This window comes from Schistocerca serialis, chromosome 5 (genome assembly GCF_023864345.2).
Source record: "Schistocerca serialis cubense isolate TAMUIC-IGC-003099 chromosome 5, iqSchSeri2.2, whole genome shotgun sequence".
NCBI lineage: Eukaryota > Metazoa > Arthropoda > Insecta > Orthoptera > Acrididae > Schistocerca > Schistocerca serialis.
Window position 1 is genome coordinate 162,065,877 of NC_064642.1, and position 24,297 is coordinate 162,090,173.

The window sequence follows — 24,297 nt, forward strand, 5'->3', positions numbered from 1 at the left end:
ACAAACGCTTCTGTCGCATTGGTCTCCAGTCCGAGTGGTCTTTGCGATACTTGTCCTCAATCTGCTACCACGCAGGCTTCTCTCTTGCACACGAGAACACTGGCATTAGATTCGCCGACAACTGGCTTTCCTTACCGATGAGCTGAAGCTGTTTTCTCGATTGAAGTTCTGTTGTGTTCCGATTGCACCGTGTTCCGTCCGACAAAGACTAACTTGTTCGTATGGCTCCTCGGGCACTATGCCCATAACGTAGTCGGTGTGACAAAGATACCGCCCACGAGTTTTTCGCCAGTTTATAGTGAACGCTCATTGTAAGTGGCAGACGCTTGTTTGAAAATGTCACGTGGTCTCTTTAACTGTCGAGGTATTGGAATGCTTCTTTCTTTTTCATTGAATTTTCTCTTATGGGAGTATTGAAGGACGATTAGTTATAATTGTTAAAAACCATTCAAAAGCCAAGATCACACACAATATGTCAAGCGTGAATGAGGTTTAGCGGAAAATGTGCATGTTTTATTACAAAAAAAGTGTTTAAGAGCTGAAGACGACAGCTAAGAATGTTGAAACCGATTGTCACGAATAAAAAATATTTTGTGCAACCTTTGGTTTTGAATAGTTTTTAACAAGTCCTTTTCCTTGATCTTGAGCCATCTTTCACTGTGTACTTCATTGAGAAAAAATTTATTTTCTTTTGAGTCCCGGAATTGTGGAATTTATGTCTATTAGGTTTTCTTTAATAAAAATTAAGAAAAAAAGAAAAAAATAGAAAAATTAAAATTAAATTAAGAAAACGCTCTAGTATCTTGTCCATGTGAGGTATCAGCACAGCGACAGGCGAGAACGGGGTGGGGGAGGGGAGACATCGTGGCCAAGCGTTGGGTATCGACGCCTGCCTACCTTGTCTGCACCCGGTACAAAATAAAAAAAGGAAAAAGAGTGTCCCAGGTTTCTGTTCCGGTCCCGTACGTGGTTTTAATCTGGCAGGAAGTTTAATATCAGCACACACTACACCGCAGACTGAAAATTTATTCCGGAAACAGCTCCCCATGCTGTAGCTTAGCCACGTCTCCGCAATATCCTTTCTTCCAAAATTGCTAGTCCCACAAGATAAGTAGGAGAACTTCCGTGAAGTTTGGAAGGTAGGAGATGGTGGAAGTAAAGCTCTAAGGACGGGTCGTGAGTCGTGCTCGGGTAGCTCAGATGAGAGAGCATTTTCCTGCGAAAGGCAAAGTTCCTGGTTTCAAGTCCCGGTCCAGCACATAGTTGCAATCTACCAGGAACTTTCGCAAGGCCAGATGTTGCCCGTTCTCGATGCAGCGGATTTTCGACAGTTTCCAGTGCCACATCGCACAGCAACTGGAAACGTGATGGATTTCCAAGATATTAACACGCTACCATTCGCCAGACACTGCTACTGATTAACGCTGGTACACAGCTGAGGTAGCCCGTATCTGCCATCCTCGTCACTCCGTTTCGTTGCAACTTAAATTGACAGCAGCTGCGTGAATATACTCGCATACATTTTAAGTCTTCTCTAGTTAATATAACTAAATGGTGAGAATTATAATCATACTTTCAGAGAAAAAATGATAGTAATCAAAATCCAGAGATGAAATGGTCGAATGTAGCTGTAATTTAAAATTATTCTGAGACAGCTTTTCAGTGTTTTTTGTTTCAGAACAAATGCTGGAGCGGCATCATCTACTGTTGTCTTTCCTCTCTTGGCGCTCCTTCTGACTACAAGCTAGGCAGAAGGTGCTTTCATTGTTCTCTGCATATTTTATGCTGATTACAAATTTCATGATATTCATATGGCTATTATTTATTATTTTAATCACTTCCCTGTCTTAATTCACTTTTCTAAATGTTTTTCCAGCAGTTGATGTCGGAGGGCGTGAATCAAGTCGTACGTCTTAATATGACGTTGTCACTGATCGGCCGCCATTTTAGCAGCTATAATTGCATATGGCAAAATCGGTGTTAGAACCTGCTATCACTTAGATTTCTTCTACGAGGTCCGATATTATTGCTGAAAAGTCATTTTTCTACTTTGTCGATACTACTTTTTGTCGGTACTGACACTGATATTCTTAATTGTCTTTTCACGGTCACGGATCTCCTTATTAACAACGGAACGGCTACCACGAACTACGCCGATTTTTCTCCGCTCTCATCAGCCAGCGTAATCTGCCCTTTCTCAATTTATTCCTTTACTTATTACCAACAACATTCAAACTTGCACAATAGAAATGGTAGCTTACAGATTCCTTTCGTCCCACGCGATTATACGACTGAAAATAACGAAATCTGGAACTATTGCAGGACGTAAATGAATAAAACAGAGCGGAAAAAATAAGTTTTGTTATGGTTCAGGACGATTTTCAAATTGTGAAATTGAGAAACATAATGGCTCCGCGACGACGAGACAAAAAAGAAAAGGTTCTTTTGGAGCTCCTTTGTCTGCAACCGCATTTTCTTTTTCCTTTCTCACGCTGAGCTAATTACGCGAATTTCAGGCCGCACGGCGGGCTGCAGTGGAGCAGTGAGCTCGTCATTAGCACAGCATTAGCAGTGAGAGCGGCGCCTCATTAGGGTGGCGCCGCCGCCCGCTTGCCAGCCGCGTCAGTTGGGCTGCATCTGCCACGTCTGCAGGGGCTCGCCAAGACACGGGCTGCGTCTGCGGCGTTCTGCCGGCAGCGCACGTCTTCCCGCAGCCACCGAGGCGGATATAAAACTGCGCCGGCGTTATCAATCTGCGTTAGTCGCTTTCGGTCGGCTGCACCATAAATCACGGGGTGGAGCCGGCCGCCACAGGTAGGCGCGGGCTCAGTGTGTCGTGGCGGTCGTCACGCATCGTCCATCACGGCGCGTTCTGAATTTCGCTGTGAGTCCGGATGTTCGCTCTGCGCGGTTCTTAGCGTGACATGAGGCGACAGTTGGACATTTTGTCGCCGAGCTAAGTTCTAGTGGAACACCCCGCTGCAGAAACATTCCCGAAAAATAAGGACGACGGACAACAACTCTTTCCCAGATGACATCACGCTAATATTGTGTAACATCTCTGTTCGGAGAGGAAAAGAGTCCATAAATTTCAAGCTGAAGCCACTCGTATACGATTATATCCTGTGGAATTACTATATTGTAGGAATGCTAATTGACAAATTTCAGTTGCTCAGCTAAATAGTTCCAGATTTTTTCACTAGTATTATATTAGAGTGAATTTATCGAGACATTGAGCTGCGATGGGATATTTGAATATGGAATTTGGAACGTATGCGTGCCGTCTGTGAACATAGCTGTTGCAGGTCTGGAAGAGTGGAGTGATGAAGAAAAGAATGAGCAACACGTGGCCACTGAAAATGTTGAAATAAACGTCCTGGTCAACGTTCACGATAACTTCAATGAATGTAAGCAAGCCATGGTACCGTAAGCAGGGATTACTTAGGACCTTTGCCGATAACTTTGGCCCATTGGTCATAAAAAATTTTAAATTTTTTTTCGTTGCAGTTACATCATTAGCTTGGAGTAAACAAGACACCATGAATTTACAATTCGTGAATTGTGATCTAGCAGGTTCTGAGTTCCATGTAGTACTATTGTATTGGCAGAACTGGACTCAATGTTGATAATAGAAGTACTGTGACATATAGGAAAATAGGTAGTTCTGTTTCTACGTCTGAAAGATGCCACCTGTTCAGACTTCGCACTATTTGCATAAGAGTGGCGCTAGTAACGCTGCGATGAGGATGCAGATCAGGTTTGCTTTAAATACGCGCTGTAACAGTCGTGAGCGTTAGTTACCCCTGAGACCGGACGTGGTGAGTTGACGTTAGTCAAGATTGCCGTTCAGGCAACAAGACCCCATTATCAACACCCTACTCGAGAGAAGAGGTCGTTTCATACTGCTTTGAGAAGCTGGATGTTCCTTCTGCGATATTGCAGAAAGACTTGGCAAGAATGTAGCCACTGTATGTGATTGCTGGCAGCGGTGGTCACGGGAATGTACGGTCCAAGAAGACCGGTCTCCAGACGGTCAAGGGGCGCTACAGATATGGAAGACTATCTGTTTGGCTTCTGGCTACGGCCCATCTGCAGAATATGGCACGAATTCTTATAAACAGGTTACTTCAAGGACAGCTCCGAGTCAGGCGCCCTGTAGCGTGTATTACACTGACCCAAACCACCGCCGTTAGCAACTTCAGTGGCGTCAAGCGAGAGATCATTAGAGGGCAGGGTGGGGGTCTATTTTGTCTGCTGTTGAAAGCTTGTTCTGCCTTGGTGCCACTGATCTTCATGTGTTCGTACAGAAGAAGACCAATTGAGTGCCTGCAACCCACCAGTCTACTTGCTAGACACACTGGACGTACTCCTGGGTTATAATCTGGAGTACGCTTTTGCATTATAGCAGGTGCACTCCAGTGGTGATCCCACACACCGTGACTGCAAATTTGTACGTCATATGGTTATTCGACATTTTGTACTACCATTCTTGAACAGCGTTCTTAGTGGTGTTCCCCAATAGGATAACGCTCGCCCACATACCGCTGATGTAACACAACATGCATTAAAGAGTGTCGACATATTGTCGTAGCCTGCTCTATCACCAGATCTCTCTGAAATCGAGCACATATGGCACATCATCTACATCTACATTTATACTCTGCAAGCCACCCAACGGTGTGTGGCGGAGGCACTTTACGTGCAACTGTCATTACCTCCCTTCCTGTTCCAGTCGTGTATGGTTCGCAGAAAGAATGACTGCCGGAAAGCCTCCGTGCGCGTTCGAATCTCTCTAATTTTACATTCGCGATCTCCTCGGGAGGTATAAGTAGGGGGAAGCAATATATTCAATACCTCATCCAGAAACGCACCCTCTCGAAACCTGGACAGCAAGCTACACAGCGATGCAGAGCGCCTCTCTTGCAGAGTCTGCCACTTGAGTTTGCTAAACATCTGAGTAACGCTATCACGCTTACCAAATAACCCTGTGACGAAACGCGCCACTCTTCTTTGGATCTTCTCTATCTCCTCCGTCAACCCGACCTGGTACGGATCCCACACTGATGAGCAATACTCAAGTATAGGTTGAACAAGTGTTTTGTAAGCCACCTCCTTAATTGATGGACTACATTTTCTAAGGACTCTCCCAATGAAACTCAACCTGGCACCTGCCTTACCGACAATTAATTTTATATGATCATTCCACTTCAAATCGTTCTGTACGCATACTCTCCGATATCTTACAGAAGTAACTGCTACCAGTGTTTGTTCCGCTATCATATAATCATACAATAAAGGATCCTTCTTTCTATGTATTCGCAATACATTACATTTGTCTATGTTAAGGGTCAGTTGCCACTCCCTGCACCAAGTGCCTATCTGCTGCAGATCTTCCTGCATTTTGCTGCAACTTTCTAATACTGCAACTTCTCTGTCTACTACAGCATGATCCGCAAAAAGCTGCATGGAACTTCCGACACTATCTACTAGGTCATTTATATATATTGTGAAAAGCAATGGTCCCATAACACTCCCCTGTGGCATGCCAGAGGTTACTTTAATGTCTGTAGACGTCTCTCTATTGAGAACAACATTCTGTGTTCTGTTTGCTAAAAACTCTTCTATTCAGCCACACAGCTGGTCTGATATTCCGTAGGCTCTTACTTTGTTTATCAGGCGACAGTGCGGAACTGTATTGAACGCCTTCCGGAAGTCAAGTAAAATGGCATCTACCTGGGAGCCAGTATCTAATATTTTCTGGGTCTCATGAACAAATAAAGCGAGTTGGGTCTCACATGATCGTTCTTTCCGGAATCCATGTTGATTCCTACAGAGTAGATTCTGGGTTTCCAAAAATGACATGATACACAAGCAAAAAACATGTTCCAAAATTCTACAACAGATCGATGTCAGAGATATAGGCCTATAGTTTTGCACATCTGCTCGACAACCCTTCTTGAAAACTGAGACTACCTGTGCTCTTTTCCAATCATTTGGAACCTTCCGTTCCTCTAGTGACTTGCAGTACACGGCTGTTAGAAGTGGGCAAGTTCTTTAGCGTACTCTGTGTAGAATCCAATTGGTATCCCATCAGGTCCAGGGGACTTTCCTCTGTTGAGTGATTTCAGTTGCTTTTCGATTCCTTGGACACTTATTCAATGTCAGCCATTTTTTCGTTCATGCAGTGATTTAGAGAAGGAACTGCAGTGCGGTCTTCCTCTGTGAAACAGCTTTGGAAAAAGGTGTTTAGTATTTCAGCTTTATGTGTGTCATCCTCTGTTTCAATGCTATCATCATCCCAAAGTCTCTGGATATGCTGTTTCGATTCACTTACTGATTTAACGTAAGATCCTAACTTCCTTGGATTTTCTGTCAAGTCGGTAAATAGAATTTTACTTTCGAATTCACTGAATGCTTCACGCATATCCCTCCTTACGCTAACTTTGACATTGTTTAGCTTCAGTTCGTCTCAGAGGTTTTGGCTGCATTTAAACTTGCAGTGAAGCTCTCTTTGCTTTCGCAGTAGTTTCCTAACTTTGTTGTTGAACCATGGTGGGTTTTCCCGTCCCTCACAGTTTTACTCGGCACGTACCTGTATAAAACGTATTTTACAATTGCCATCGAACGACAACTCCAATGTGAACCACAATCAGCATTAACAGTCCACGTATCGACCGACCTAGTGCAATAGGCATGGAACTCCATCCCAAAAACTGACACGCGGCACCTGCACAACACAATGCATGCACGTTTGCATTCCTGCATTCAACATTCTGGCCTTTACACCACTTACTAGTGCATCAGCATTTCACATTTGCAATCGCTTATCTCGAGCTTCTGTTAACCTGTGATGTTGCTACGTTGATCACATAAATATATTAACTAGACAAATGTGTTACTGGCATTTATTACTCTACGTTAATTAATTTTTGGTGTTGTGATTTTTTTTCGTCCGTATATTTTAACAGCTATTACACTCCACTAATTTCTGCCTCGAGGGTTCGCATCAGTTCAATAAAAAATGTAGTGAGTGTAACTTTGCATTCTGACAGTATTAGGTAATGACGTGAGAAGCTATCATTTGTGTGAAATTCAATTTAGATAAAAGGTTTAACACTTCTGTAAAATGGCACAGGTTTTTGAAAAATGAAGATGAAGTTGTGTTAGAATCTAATGGTGATTCTGAAAGTTTCTCTCCTGTGTAAGATGATGTCTAGCACTGTAACGGTCGACAGTATGCTAGAGTTTTAGACGACAAACAAGAATATTGGCATTGAGGTGAGTGACGAGGGTACTAACGTGAACTTTATGTGAAAGACGAAGTCCTAGTGCAAATGGCCGCAAGAAAAAGATAAATAATTTTATCCTTGAGACGATTTAATAAGAATTATCAGTCCAAAGCGACTAACAAAACGTGTTCCTTTCATGTACCAGAGCTTGAGTAATTTATATAATAAAGCTGATAACCGTACCGAATAGCATTCTTAACATATTACATGTTCTCTTTGCATAGAGTTACCATAGCGCACCATGTAACCTGGAAATTGATTAGTTATTTGATGAAACACATTGCACTTGCATACTTACAGTATCACTTTCTTAGTGCAGTTTAATATTCCCTACCCTTGCCTTCAAAAATTTAGTATTATATTTGTTCCTCATGTTCCTGAATGTCTGATGTTTATTGTGTCTACCTTGTCCTAGTATTACCTTAGCACACTCCGCCTGTTTAGCTCGGTGGAAACGTGCTTGCCTCCGATGCAAGCGGGCCCGGGTTCGATTCCCGGCCGGGTTCGAGATTTTCTCTGATCGTGGACTGGGTGTTGTGTTGTCCTCGTCATCATTTCATCCTAATCACCGGCGCGGAATTCGCCCACTATGGCGTCAAATCAAATAAGACTTGCACTAGGCGGCCGAACTTCTCCTCGTGGCCAACGATGCCATAAGCTCATTTCCATTTTTACCTTACCACAGTTTTATGAAGAAATGAATGAGCGGGTCCAAGTAGGCCCAAGGAAAATATTTTGCGTGTTTAATTTAATTTCTTTTTTAACTGGTGGCACAAGTCTTTGACATTTCTAGAAAAATGTATTTGAAATATTCTCTCTGCCATTATCCTTTGTTTTCTTGCCACATATAAAGAGAGAGGCAAAAAGTGGACAAAAGTAACCACGGTTTACGGTATTAAAAACACCCCCACAACATCATAGAAGCACCTCCAGTTCGAACTACAACCCGCAAACAGTACTGCAGAAAGTTACTATTCGGCCGCCGATGCCGTTGACGCCTTGCGTCTTCTGAAAAGAGGCAGATTAACGATTTATCGAACCTCACTACACACCTCCAGTTAGCTGGCGTCCCATTCAAGATGTAGAGGTTGATTTGCCGCTGTGAACAAGAATTTTGTAGTCATACAGGTGTCAGTTACATGCCGTTCCCTTTGCAAATTTCGCCCTCGAAAACTGACAGATATAGACCTGCCTCTACTGAGAATAACAGTTACTTTCGGATTTGAAACCGGCTGTCGTAGAGAAAAGCGAAATTATCGAATGGCATTATTGGCCGGGAGTCTGTTGTAGTTCAGTCGTCTACTGCAAGTCTTTCTTCAGGATTCTTGCGTGATGTTACAAACTTCCAGGGATGATGGGGAGTATCAGTTTAAGGTAAGGCAAACAGGTCCAGAAACGATAGAGTCGAAAGCTATAAGCGAAAATAGATCTGATATCTCTGACAGTTAAATTTATGTACAGATGTTGTTGCTGCTAAGATTGTAATGTAGACAACTTTCACAGCTGATAGTATGGACCAAAAGACGGAATAGAAAAAACTGCCAAACACGAGAGTAGTAGGGATTTGGGGTTACGAGCACAGTTTTGATATCAAATTGATATGCAGATACATCAAATTGATGAATTAATCACTCCTCGTCTCTGGACATCCCCGCCCTCGACTATGCCTCCCCCGTCCTCAGATGATGTCTAGTGTCATGTGTTTTTCTCGGCCTGCAAGTGGGCTCCAGCCCCCTCCCTTCTCTCAACCCTCGCCCAACCTACCCTATTGGCGGGAATTTCTAATTTTGGCAGGAATTTCGAATTTTGGCAGGAATTTCTTTGGCCCAGGGCTGTTCTGACGTCCCCCTCCACCCCCCCCCCCACCACCACTCCACATCTAGGAATTGGCGGGAAATTAAAATTGGCAATACCCTTTCCAAGACTTGAACCCTGGTCATCCTGGACACGAAGCCCAAGTGCGCCCCCCTACCACAATTACACCACCATATGCACTTGCAATTGATGGGAAATTAAAAATGGCATTAAAAATGACCACTGGACGGAAAGCCCAAGAGCATGTCCAACACATGGAAAATGTCCAGATGCAGGAGAGGAAGGTTAGGTTAGTATACTTTACTTATTTTGGTCGGGAAACTGACTCAAATAGTGGTCCTAATTACATAATTAACCATAAAGATCGGACCTAATCACACAACCATATGCATAGCGTTGCACAAGAATGGCCTAAAATCGCAGTACAGCTCAAACGCTGACGATACCACACAACTGGTGTTATACTGCCGAGAAAAAAGTTTCACAAGACCATTCGAAACTAGTGACAGACACACTCAAACTCTACCCTTCACCTACAAGCTGGCTGGAAAAAGGCAGGGGTGTAAGGTACTATCTTTATTCTTTTTGGTGGGAAATATGTTCAAATGACAAGATGCTGGTGTTAGACACAGAGAAGTTTCAAAAGTATATTACCTGTAAGCATACAGTATCTATTGTTGCTTGACGTCAGAGTTCACTACAGACGCCTACTCAGCAACCACCCTACAGCTCAAGTAATCGAAGCCAATGCACGCTATGATGTGAAAAAAAAAAAAAAAAAAAAAAAAAACATCGCTCCTAATGAATGGGTCATAATGCAGCACATGTACTGGGGAAAATCTGGTTGGTAGTTGGACGCGCTTTCTCTTCGGTGTACAGTCACAAACTGCCGAACACCGAGGCCTTCTCACCTCCCCTCACGCCTCCCCCTCCCTCCTGCTTCCCTCCATCCACCTGCAGGGAGGACACATGCTTTTTCAAACGGCCAGCTGCTCTGCAGAGCGTCTCGTAGTTTTCCTGCACCCCCTCCGCGACCGCTGGTCACACCAGGCGTTCCGCTACCCTCTGCAGTCGCTCGTGGCATGCGGCCTGCCTTGAGGCGTTGGTCAAGACAACACAAAAGGGAAATTTACCAGCACAACCCCACACATCCGGAGAATGCTCCAGATGGCTTTTTCAGAAGTCAGCTGCTTGCAGAACAGGAAGCCCCTTCTGCTCAAAGTGAGCTTAGCCTCACACCACAGTGTCTTCAGTACAAATCGTGACGCTGGAATCTCTCAGAACAAAACCGTGATAAATGAATGCTATCCCTACCGAGGGTTGTTTGTCTAAACCGCCAGCCGTGACCTCTTAGGGCACTCGGCCATCACGCCATTGCCAGCACTGTACTGTTTAACATCAATACGACTTCTATAATAAAGCAACTATTAAAAAGGAAAATTCAATTGCGACGGTAATAAATGTCCTCTTTCCAAGAAAATAGGCGAAGTTTTTCTTTTAGTTTTATGAGCAAAATCGGTATAGTTTTTACATTCGACTGCAGGTTACAAATCGCAGCTCATTATTTTCTGACGTCCAATGAAGTGCACCGCCACTGATCGCAAATGATCAACAGAGATAAGTCCATCATCTGTAAAATCAGGATAAAACAGACTATTTTGCTGCGAAAGTTACTGATCACCACAGAATATCTTAATTATCCCAAAACCGTCATCGGAGTGAAGAAAAAGCGAGAATATAAATTCCAAAGAAAGAGGAAAAATCTAAATTAAGCAATTTCTTTCAGCTTGTTGAACAAATTACACGACCTGAGAACATCTCTCGTATTCATTGCCAGTAAATAAACTGTCATGCATGTGCGTGTTACAAACATTTCAGACAATCTTCCAGGCCGTTGGCTCACATGTCGGAAGAAACGCATTCATTTTACGTTCGACATCAAGAAGCTATAATTCAAGAGATCGTAGCTGTGTGGACACTATGACAGGTCCCCTTTTACCAGTATCACACTAGCATTTACGAAACAAATAGTGAGGGCTGGCCCTGTGTAAGTGGGAGTTCGAAATTTCGCTAAAAGATATCACCGCTGAAAAGAAACGCCTGTCAAGAATCATTCCATGGTGCCCTAGCCATCTCCTCCTCCCAGCATGTGCCACGTCATTGACATCAATTTGATAGGCTAAGTAATTAAATTGTCCATAAGAGTCAGTTTGCATGGCGAGTAATTTTTTTTTTCAGTTGTCGGATTGCATTCGCCAGGTAGATCAAATAGGAATCCGTAGAGGAAAGATCATTTCGAGGAACACTATTGAAAACCGACATTTGAAACTGATCGCAGAGGGATTTTACAGCCCACACCATACATTTCGCGTAAGGACCGCGCTACTAAAAGTACGATTGTAGCGACTATGTTTCCGTCACCCTGCATAAAAAGGCATCTTGAGCCTACAGGCACACACACGAGTTGCTGATAGTGTTACGCTTTCGGGTAGAAATGCTGTCTGCAATTTGGAATCAAGTCGATCCATTCTACCATATACTTTCACTAGATTCTGTAGAGGCGTCTTTTAATGAATACAGTCACTGCTGAATCATATTCGTGCCACTCTCATACCTCGAAACGAGTCGCCTTTTTCGAACCTATCTGCTGAGGAACGCATACAGCAAAAACACCAGTGCTGTTTTTTAGACAGTCCCTCTGCATCTTAGTCATGATCGAAGTCGCTTCCACAGACCGGTGTAAAGTTTCATCACCTGTACTGTTGGATGAACATATCCAACAGATTATGAATCACATGAGAGGGTTCCCCTGTTGTTCCTTCATAAGCAGTTTAATACATTGTTTTTTCGGTTGTAACACACCCAATCAGGGTACACAGCCATATACTGTTTCTACTACCAAAACGTAGAGATCCCTGTCAGCTGCTACTAAACTGACATTAACACGTTTCGATCCCCTGGCTCTCACAGAAAGCTGAACATCGCATGGCATAAACTGTACGGCTATCGCAACACTGGCTGGTAGAAATAAAACACAGGGGCGATGTTTCTCATTGACAAAAATATGTAAAACATCGCAACATGTGGAAACTGGAAGAGTTTGCGGCATTGTAGAGCGTTTCCAACAGCTATTCGAAGGTAATGACCTGTACAGTTAATCTCAGCTTCCCCATCGACATCGATGTCTCGGTTTTCCATTTCGAAAAGCATTGTTCCTTCATTTTGTAGTCATCTACATCATTACCGGTTCGGTGTTGACATCGTCGGAATGTGCTGTCCACAACATGCATGGGGGAGTACAAATAAAAAGTGGTACTGTCACTTTATTGGGCACATGGAGACAGAACCAGTCTGTAGCACTGAGAAACGCTACCAAACAACGGTACAGAGGTGATGATGTCTACATTTAATCCCATGCTCCACAGTGGCAAGTAGCAGATTGTGTGTTTTGCCAAGGCTCCCTAGATCTCAACTGAGTGGTGTTGGTAATCATTAGCGTCCCCTATGGATGGTAAAGGCACTGTTGATATGGAACGATGTACTGTAATACACACTACAGATGATAGTGGTTCAATTTTACCCAGACATCAGAGAGAGCTGTATCTACCACATTCTGCAACCCGTGTAGAAACAGAGTGAGCTGAGTTAATGCTATAGGACCGTGTTTTGACTACTTGGTGGAAATGGGAATATGTTGTCTCGTAGCTTCACCACCCGTGTAAGATGCGTAAGGTAAGCGCCAAACGAAGTCTGTTCCTGCAACACAACATAGTATAAAAGACAGTACGAACAGTTACGGTGTTGTTACTTATTGGGAAAATTAGGAAGACTCAACATCATACTGGTACTGCAGTCAGAAGCAGATCCGAATCCCTCAGGATCCATTCTCGTCTATCAACCAAACATTCTATCAACCAAACATTCTATCAACCAAACATTCTATCAACCAAACATTCTATCATCCAAACATTCTATCATCCAAACATTCTATCATCCAAACATTCTATCATCCAAACATTCTATCATCCAAACATTCTATCATCCAAACATTCTATCATCCAAACATTCTATCATCGTTATTCTGTACCATCCAACAGAGAAAACGTATGGACTATAAATGCTACGCTAACTCCATCCGATAGATTTTTTACACAATTTCCGGTCAAGCCAGCCATCGCGTCATCGAGGGGTGCAATTGTCGCATTTATCTGTGAAGAAGCAAGAGCGGCTACACATTCTGAAGCGCTGATCTATCGAAATATTGACATTAATCACGAAAGACGGTATCTGAAATATGACCAAACCACGAGACGAGTTTGTGTTTTTTCTACTAGTTACAGGGTGGCGTTGTCGTGAGCCACGGACGCCGTTCCACGTCATACCGACTGGGGCAACCATCACCGCCGAGTCGTGTCAACTCAAAGGAGACGCCGACGCCTCAATGGTACTGCACTTGAAACATGCTATAATGTTTGATCGTTAAGGTTTCTGACCTATTGGTCATATGGAATGCAACAATGTTAACATCTCAATGCAAGATATATATTTCTAGCGCTTGACAAGCATTCTACTTGCAGGTTTGTCTACGATAAATTATGGTGGTAAACTGTAAAATGAAAAACTACTTCCTTAAAACGTCGATTCCTTATGATACATGTACACTATAGCTTTCCAGAGCTGTACAGCGCCCACTATTCACATCCGATCACGGTTCAGAAATTATACTGTGCATGCATCAGTCCTATATAAAATGACTGTTAGTAACGTCGAATGTCTGTTACAGAGAAAGAGACAAACGTGTAGCAGCGGTGTTTGACATGTGAAATTACATGTCATGCCATCACTAACTCCATAAACAAGGACATCTGTCAAGCAGATGTATACACGAGGATTGTAGTACTTCAAAAAGACCTGTCGCTAACTTAGCATCACCGCAGTTATGAAACCGAAGACTCAATTTTATGCCCAAGATGCGGCATGGGAGTGGGTACGTCGCCTAAATCTTCATTCGGCTATAGAAATGTGTCGAAACAGGATGGAAGTCCTTTGATGACCAAGAGGTTTGCTGTTAATGATCGCAAGTAGGCAGTGCTCTAAGTCACACACAGAACACACTAATGTATGCGAGTCTAACACAGGTTATGTCACACAACTGATGCATCCCGACAGAAAGACGGAAAAAAATTGTCAAATGAATTGCAACAACATCTCCCTCTCTCTCTGGAATGCATCATCAGTCTACCATTAAATCCTACCTCATTAAAACTCCATCTCAACCAATCACTCCATCCACTCTCTGTCATCCTTTAACGCAGATGCCAGTAGGTTTAGAGGCAGACGGTCCTCTTCTTTCCAGGAAAGCATCAAAGACAGCTGTCAACTCGCGTGTATCACTATTATCTCAATAGACATACAGTTGAACGTTGCCTCGACGAAAAATGAAAGACTGTTTCCCCGTTTCCCGGTGCTTCCATCTCGACGTTTTCCTGTATTCCTCTTGCTGCCGTATACTCGTTCCCATGTACAAGAATTGCTCTTCACCAATCAGAAGACATGCAAGTACTCCCTCAATTTCCCCGCATTTCGGCTTATTTTTTCCCTCAATTTATACGTATTTTCGATAATTTTATCGATTTTATGCCACTTCTATCCACGCGATCATGGATTCCGTGTTCTGAAATTGCTTGTAATTGTAGTACAGCTGCCAACACCCAGCGCAAATGCACTATTTTTCTGGTCGGGTGGCATAGTATTGCACTGTACTCGAATGCATCCAGTCACCTCCAACCGCATACTCTATAGTTGCAGCACGTTTGCTCTGTTTTCCGTGCACGTGTCGCAGAAGGCTCCCATGACATGCTCTTCCTGCTGGTGGATCTAAGTTTGAACATAGAACACATCTCCGGACGTAACACGTGATTGGTCCACTTTGGAGCCCTATCCCAGATGTGATGTGTTGTGGATCCGCGTCCCAACATCCCTCAGGATAAAACACGCGGCGGATCCACTTTCAAATCCTATTCCGGACGTGGCATATTGTGGCTCCGCATCCCAACATCGCTCCAGATAAACGCTCGGTGGATCCACACTCGAACTCTAACTCGGGTCTACTGTGGGACCTGGGAGCCACCCACTCCCTGCCAGTCACATTTTTCTTCACGTCAATGTACTGTTTTCTAACAATACCTGTACCGACATTCTTCCACATTTTCCTATCATAAATTTCTACTATCTCTCATCTGATCTAATCCTTCCTAGTTCTACTGCGCTCTATTTTCCTAACATTCCCTCTTATAGTTTTCAATATCACCTCTTTCGTCCATTTCTTCTTCACATCCACACATTCCTCAATATAACCGTAATGTATTCATAGGTTGGAAATGAAATCTGTTTCTTTTCTTCTGCTATATTATAATTGCACGCTATTTTTACTTTCCGATAATCACGCTTCAGTCTTGGGTAAAATATTCCGGAGATAAAATAGTCCTCCATTCGGATCTCCGGGCGGGGACTACTCAAGAGGACGTCGTTATCAGGAGAAAGAAAACTGGCATTCTACGGATCGGAGCGTGGAATGTCGGATCCCTTAATCGGGCAGGTAGGTTAGAAAATTTAAAAAGGGAAATGGATAGGTTAAAGTTGGATATAGTGGGAATTAGTGAAGTTCGGTGGCAGAAGGAACAAGACTTTTGGTCAGGTGATTACAGGGTTATAAATACAAAATCAAATAGGGGTAATGCAGGAGTAGGTTTAATAATGAATAAAAAAATAGAAGAAAGATTAAGAAAAGGCAAAACTACGTTTCTAGCATTTGTAGACTTAGAGAAATCTTTTGACAACGTTAACTGGAATACTCTCTTTCAAATTCTGAAGGTGGCAGGGGTAAAATACAGGGAGCGAAAGGCTATTTACAATTTGTACAGAAATCAAATGGCAGTTATAAGAGTCGAGGGGCATGAATGGGAAGCAGTGGTTGGGAAAGGAGTGAGACAGGGCTGTAGCCTCTCCCCGATGTTATTCAATCTGTATATTAAGCAAGCAGTAAAGGACACAAAAGAAAAATTCGGAGTAGGTATTAAAATCCATGGAGAAGAAATAAAAATTTTGAGGTTCGCCGATGACATTGTTATTCTGTCAGAGACAGCAAAGAGCTTGGAAGAGCAGTTGAATGGAATGGACAGTGTCTTGAAAGGAGGATATAAGATGAACATCAACAAAAGCAAAACGAGGATAATGGAATGTAGTCAAATTAAATCGGGTGATGCTGATGGGATTAGATTAGGAAATGAGACACTTAAAGTAGTAAAGGAGTTTTGCTATTTACGGAGTAAAATAACTGATGATGGTCGAAGTAGAGAGGATATAAAATGTAGACTGGCAATGGCAAGGAAATCGTTTCTGAAGAAGAGAAATTTGTTAACAACGAGTATAGATTTAAGTGTCAGGAAGTCGTTTCTGAAAGTATTTGTATGGAGTGTAGCCATGTATGGAAGTGAAACATGGACGATAACCAGTTTGGACAAGAAGAGAATAGAAGCTTTCGAAATGTGGTGCTACAGAAGAATGCTGAAGATAAGGTGGGTAGATCACGTAACTAATGAGGAGGTATTGAATAGGATTGGGGAGAAGAGAAGTTTGTGGCACAACTTGACTAGAAGAAGGGATCGGTTGGTAGGACATGTTTTGAGGCATCAAGGGATCACAAATTTAGCATTGGAGGGCAGCGTGGAGGGTAAAAATCGTAGAGGGAGACCAAGAGATGAATACACTAAACAGATTCAGAAGGATGTAGGTTGCAGTAGGTACTGGGAGATGAAGAAGCTTGCACAGGATAGAGTAGCATGGAGAGCTGCATCAAACCAGTCTCAGGACTGAAGACCACAACAACAACAACATAGAGAAATAAAAGTTTTGCTTCGTTGCTGCAGTTCTTAGCCAGCACAGCAGTTGGAGATCAGTGAAGACAGCGACAGGTTTTCATAAAGCTTATTTCGTTCTAGAATTTTATGTTCGACATCACTGCAGCGCCGCTTTTCTATTCGGTGTCAGAATGCAAGCGGTGGTTGTTTTGCCACTCCAAGTCAAGACACGTAATTGTGCTGACCAACAAGAAAGAGCCACACTAATCTTTAACTGTAATTCTTACCTTATATATAGGGAAAGGTGAGAAATAGTACAATCGGTTACATGTCCTCAGTCTTATAAGTTCTAAATCAGTATGTAAAGAATATAAAGTGTTTATCTTTAAAATTTGTTGCGTATTACTCACTGTACAACGTCTGGCTACGGAATTTAACTTCAGTAATTAGTTAAGTCTCTTATTTGTTGCATAAATTGCAAGGGAGCGTCCACCAATACGTTTATTATCAAAGACCCCCCTCCAACGCCAATTAAGGTAGACCTCTACATGCTGAGTTTAGCATTGATAATTTTTCTTATAGTATTAATATTGCAACTATCAGAACAGATTATTTTGAACTTCCCGTCGGGTGGAGACAATAAGAATTAAATGAACTACGAAATGAGAATCCGCTAGAAAGATTAGACGATGAAAAATGCTTACGGAAAACTGTGTGGTGGTAGCACTTGTAGGCGCACATTGAATATGAATTACGTTATGATTTGTTTCTGCTATCTGCCTTTTTAGTTAGTGCTGGGCAACAGAGAACTGAAATAAACCAACCGTACTCAGATTTATAGGGCTAAGAACAAATAATACGACGAAAACAACAGCTAACAGGCAATCACACCCCTTAAATCAATCAAGTTCATTAACTACTAGACTGTATACACAGTGTAACAATACGATCCCAGACACTGGCACGAAGAAAGAAATTTGGATGAGCTGCACCGTATGAGTCAGGAGTCACTCGCGAGTAACTCCTACAAAGGGCATTATGTCGCTACGCTTCTATTTTTGTGAAGCAGTCTATGTCAAAGATCATTTGAGACCAGACTGACATGTTGAAACAGTCGAAATTTTAGACTATACCTGTCAGTCTGGAACCAAATGGCTGCCGATAAGTAGAAGAATTAGTAATTTCTGTCAGTTGTACATAAACTTGAAAAGAAAGCCGTTGTTGACTGGAGCTTCATCCTAGCGACGGACACATTTTCAAGCCATGTGCTGCAGGCAATGTGGAATAGCGGCCAGTTCAAATCTCATCACCAGCAACCATACTTTTTTGTGGTATTTGTCAATTCTACATGGCTCTAATGTTTGTATATTTTGAAAATTGTGTAAAAGACAGTACTCTCATGTCCTGGAAGGAGTTCTGTTCTGTCCGCCCGTTAGTATCGGTAATAAAAGTGTTTTCAGTGCTAAGTGTTGTGCTTTATCGGCGAACTTGATTTCGGATTTGGACTTGATTGTGGTTACGGCGTGACAATGTTTGGTGGAGATGCCAGGTACTTTAAAATATCTACTTCATCACGACTCCAACTAGCCAATGTAAAAGCTGTCCCCTTCACAGACAAGAACCGGAGTACAAGCTGCACATTGCTCCTAAGGTCCATAAATCCAGGAGACTAATGGTTTCTGAAACAGCAGTAAGTCAGCGGCATATCACGCATCCAGTAGTGTTATCGAGGGACACAGATCAGAAAGCGACGAAATGGCTGGAAGCATTTGACCGTGTTGTCAAATACAGCAGGTGCGATGAATGATATGCTTGGCGAATGTGTACTCTTGGTCGGACAGCACAACCCAGCAGTGGTTCGAGATCAACGAAGAGAAGTTCAATAGCTATAATAAATTTCAAGTCGAAATGAAAAAAAGAAACAAAAAGAAAAGAGCTTCGTGGGAAAAATATAGTCTTCCTTATGCCACATTATTTATCCGTATATGATTTATACTAGTAAAACCCTACATTTGATGAAAGAAGTCACAGAAAATATATACCAAGCTCTTCTGGTAAGCCAGCCGCGATGGCTCAGCTGTTCTAGGCGCTTCAGTCCGGGACCTCGCGACTGCTACGGCCGCAGGTTCGAATCCTGCCTCGGGCATGGATGTCTGTGATGTCCTTAGGTTAGTTAGGTTTATGTAGTTCTAAGTTCTAGGGGACTGATGACCTCAGATGTTATGTCCCATAGAGCCATTTGAACCATTTCTTCAACTGAGGAATCCATCAAGTGGTGCCAGAGCATCGAGAAAATACAACGGAAAAAGAGCCGGATGTAAGAGGTATAAGTGACTGCCGAATGTGGTCCTTATGGCAGTTGTGCAAAACCACCTTAGCCTTGCGTCTTTCATACGTTGGGTAGTAATACGCTTAGAAGAAATACAGCGTTTTGTGGCAGCGAGAAATGTCGTACCGAGTACGCAACAGACAGCAGCCATTAATGTCGACTCCAAACATCACGAGGTAATCGAGAATGTTGAAGAATCGATCTGTAACACCAGACTCTGCCTTCGGGCGAATGCGTCATGAAGAGTGGACTGTCACCTCTGGACAAACTGGACAGAAATATGAGGACCGTTCAATAAGTAATCCAACATATTTTGTGAGGCATCGTGGAATATTCCGACATTAACTCCCTTTGTTTTATGAAGTTCTGATGGGTTCCCGCCCTATACGTAGCTTTCAAAGCGGCTTCTGTAACGGAGGTGCGTTCCAAGAAGAGAGCAGTCATTGAGCTTCCTGTAGCAGAAAACCAGACTATAGCAGTTATTAACAGGTGATTGCAGAGTGTCTACGAAAACCTGGCAGTGAGTGGTTGGGCGACGGGTCAGTCATTTTCGCAACGAGGTCGCGAAAACCTGTCTGACCTCCAACGTTCTGGCCGGCCACACACAACTGTCACACTTACAGTGTCGGAACGTGCGGACACATTGATTCGAGGTGATCGACGGATCATAAAACAACATCTCCCTGCTCAACTGAACGTCTGTCTCTGTAGGTGGTGCTGACACACTCGCCCACCTGTTGTGGTACTCAAAGCTGTATGCTCGCTGGGTTCCTCGGAGAATAACAGTACACCATAAAGAGCAACAAACGACCACCTGTGCGGAAATACTTGCGCGTTACGAGGTTGATCGTGAGTTCTTTTGTCGAAAATTATCACAGACGATGAAATATGGATTCATCGCTTTCAACCGGAAGCAAAACGGCAGTCCATGGAGTGGCGCTACACCACCTCTCCTCCGAATAAAAAGTTCAAATCGCCGGTAAACTCAGGGTGACGGTCTTCTGGGACTCTCAAGCGCCTATTCTGTTTGATGCCCTCCCACATGTTACAATGATCAACTCTGATGCTTATCAGAGCTAAGCAGGAAACTGAAGAAACTACTCCCTATCTCTCACCTTCGACTTCTATCAGTTTCGCCCAACGAAGAATGCACTCTGTGGGGCGCAGTTCGTGGATGATGGCCATGTAATTTGATGCAGCAAAACGTTGGCTTAGAAGTCGACAATTAGACTGGGGCCATGCGGGCATATAGGCCCTCCCAGGAAGGTGGCGTAAGGCCATCTCATTGAACGGAGGTTATGTTGAAAACAAGAGTTTTGTAGTTAAAAGAGTGGGAATAATATGGTGTTTTGGTATCCTGAATGAAGCCAACCTTTTTTTTTCGAAAAAAATGTGTTGCGTTACTTATTTAATGGCCCTCGTATGACGTTGAAAGGAAGAATTTTCTTTTCGAGAGAGTGAGAGAGAATGAAAGAAAGAGAGAGAGAGAGAAAGAGAGAGAGAGAGAGAGAGAGAGAAAGAGAAAGAGAGAGAGAGAGAGAGAGAGAGAGAGAGAGAGAGAGAGAGAGAGAGAGAAAGAGAGAGAGAGAAAAAGAGAGAGAGAAAGAGAGAGATAGTGGGGTGGAGTGTGCTGTATAAGTGGTTAACCAATCTTCTAATCTTCTGAATTGGTTGATACTGCAAGTTATAAAGTCCTGCTCTGAGCCAACCTTTTCCTCTCAAGGTACCAAATACACTCAACGTCCTCAGTTATTGGTCTTAACATTCCAGTCTGTGATTTCCTATAATTATTGCCCTTTACAGCTTCCGCTAGCACGAAGTGAGTTATTCCCTTGTGTCATACAACGCATCTTCATCTAGTCTACTATTGTTTTTCATGCATTCATTTCCATGCCGATTCTTTGGCAATATCCTCTTGTACTATCTAATTAATTCACTTAATTTTCTTAATTTTCTATGACAATGTTTCGTTTCTTTTCTTTGCTGGTTTACCCACAGTCCATGGTTCACATCCGCCTGAAGGTTGGATGGAACACCACACCTTTTTACTAGAGCTGGTTTAGCTACAGGGATGTACTGCTTCCTACCTTTGAATTAACTTCCACAAGCAGTTCTAGGAAGACACTCAGCTGAAATTGGGCTCCGAATATTTTTATGGCCTGAAAGTTGATGTAAGGTGGTTGCGGCATCAGTTGCTAAGGAATTCGTGAAAGAAAATACATAATTTTATGTCTCTCATTTCCTGTCTCCTCAACTACTCACTTGACTATGCTGATGTCTGTTTTATGTGCTACCGATTTCAAAAACAAATGGCTGTTTATCCAGATATAAGGATCCAGAAATCAATCCAAATTCGGGTCTGGTTTCAGAATTATAAACTTGTGTTACGATTATGTGTCTTTTCCAGATGATCAATAGAATGTAAGACAACATTCGTTGATATATAAGAATCGCAACAGAATGAGTACAGGACGATGAGCCTAATTTGGTTCGAGAAAAGAAAATGCTGTTATCGTTAGTAGTATAATAAAGAGATCGGTCATGAAGAGAATCAGTTTAGTTTTAGATAAAAAATATAGGCCAGAGAAGTGACCATACCACGCAAGAGATATCTACAGATAAGGTTGGAAATAAACTGGGGGAATTTTCAAGTCATTTGACAAAGAAATATTTGAAAATCTCTTGAAATACTGAATAACATTAAAGAAATATACGAAAACCAAAAACTCAAGATGGAGAACCACGAAAAGCTAAATTCCAAAATAAGCAAGACAAGGATACTCATTACTTTCCTATTTCTTTAATTTTTTTCACCGGAAAAGCTAAGAGGATCTTCAAAGAAAAAAATTGGAGATGAAACGAATGTAATTCTCATTACTTATCTAAGATTTGTATATAATATTCCCTTAATAACTGATAGTGAAAAAATAAATGATAATAAGCAAATCAAAAATGAAAGCAAGTCTAGCATGAAACTTGAAAGAAATACCAATAGAAAATGTTGATAGATTTTAAACATTTTTGTAAGGTGACTATCAACCGCCATCTTGTATTCTATAAAGTACTTGTCTGACCATTAGCTGCTTTTATTTTAAACCCAAATATCAGCCGATCTTAGTCATGGACCATCTTAACGGATATGGGTTTAAGTAGTCTTAGCCACCACATTACATTTGTCATTACTTAAATAACGTGTAGCTTTTTTGAGCAACTCCCCAATATTTTGTACAATGTAATACCTATAGTCCTGATCTTCTCTTCAGTATTGCACTGTTTAGATTTAGTTCGTTTGCTTCTAAAAGTCCTGTGTCGTATATTGATATTCGTGACATGCTACACACATTATTTAAGTAATGACAAATGTAATGCGGTGGCTTAAACCATTTTAACCCTTACCCGTGAATATGGTCCATGACTGAAACCGGTTGATATTTTTGTTTAAAATGAAAACACCTGATGGTCAAACATGCATTTTATACGTCTATATATCTCATTTAGGCGACATAATTATCAAAGACAACACATGCAGCACGCAAATAAGGAAAGAATTGTAGCAGCTATACTTGCTCTCCATGAGCGAAGACATTCGTCGGGAGTATGCTACTATACGGCTTTGAAAGCTTATCGAACAAGGATACAGAACACTTAGAGCAGATGCAAAAGTAGCTTTGGAGAAGAATTATGAGGACTACTCGACTCAAAGGACAACCAATGAATATTATAGAAGATTATATAAGAGATCAGTAAGCACATATGACGTATAGCAACTATTAAAAAAGTGGAAACATGTTTAAAGAAAATGGCTCTGAGCACTATGGGACTTAACATCTGTGGTCATCAGTCCCCTAGAACTTAGAACTACTTAAACCTAACTAACCTAAGGACATCACACACATTCATGCCCAAGGCAGGATTCGAACCTGCGACCGTAGCGGTCACGCGGTTCCAGACTGAAGCGCCTAAACCGCACGGTCACACAGGGGTAGCGAAAACATGTATTTCGGTGTTTGTTTAGAAACACTAAGTGATACATTGGAAGGAAAAATTTTGGGAATGAAAACTAAGTGGAGAGCAATAAAGAAAATAATTGAACTGACAAGATTCCAAAATAGTAAAGAATGAACGGTGATAGCACAGAATACAGAAGAGTGCATGCACCGATAGGCCATAGCCTCTACAAGAAGAAGAAGAAGGAGTTGTGACATCTTCCGGTAAAGACCTTCTGAGGTTTCTTCATGTATCAACAAGACATAATACGTGCAGAAACACATATTTTCTTCCTTGAACAAGTTTTAATTTGACATTAAAAACAAGTCATTGCCAGATGTAAAGGAACGGTAAAAAACAAAAAAACAAAAATCCTGTAAACGACTGAAGATCTTATCCTTGCGCTTTCGATTTGTTTTGACAGTGAAACACACATCTGAATTCACCAGGTGATAACTGCAAACTATGCGTTGTGTACCAATTACTGTAATGCAAATAAATCTCCTGCTCAGTACCTGCCTACAGAAAGCAGCTCGTTAACCGGTAGCAGCTACCGCAGGACAGTAGTGAAGTTGCCCCACGGGCTCTGGCCAGGAAGCGTCTGTCCCGCAAACGACAAAGTTCCGGGGCACTGCTCAGCGCTGATGGAACGAGACGCGCCCCCGCAGATCGTAGCGCGCTCGCCCAATTGCCTGTGATAATCCCGGCTTTACTTCGCGGCCCGGGGGTTCACGATTCACGCGCCATTACCCTTGACGGCTGGCCGACAGCCGCAGCAGGGCTGCCAACGTTGGCGCGTGACCAGTGTCGCTCGTGCAGCGCACGTCCACATCCAGGGCAGGTAGTTACCTAGTTGTCGCCGCACTGTGACACATATGAGAACGAACTGCTCGTAACTTGTTACACATACGTCTCCTTCGTTACCTGAACGACCTGTGTGAATAACTCTCTTCTGTCGCAATATTGGATGAATACGTCTGAATATAATTTCTCCAAATACGTCCTCTTTTTCTGTAAG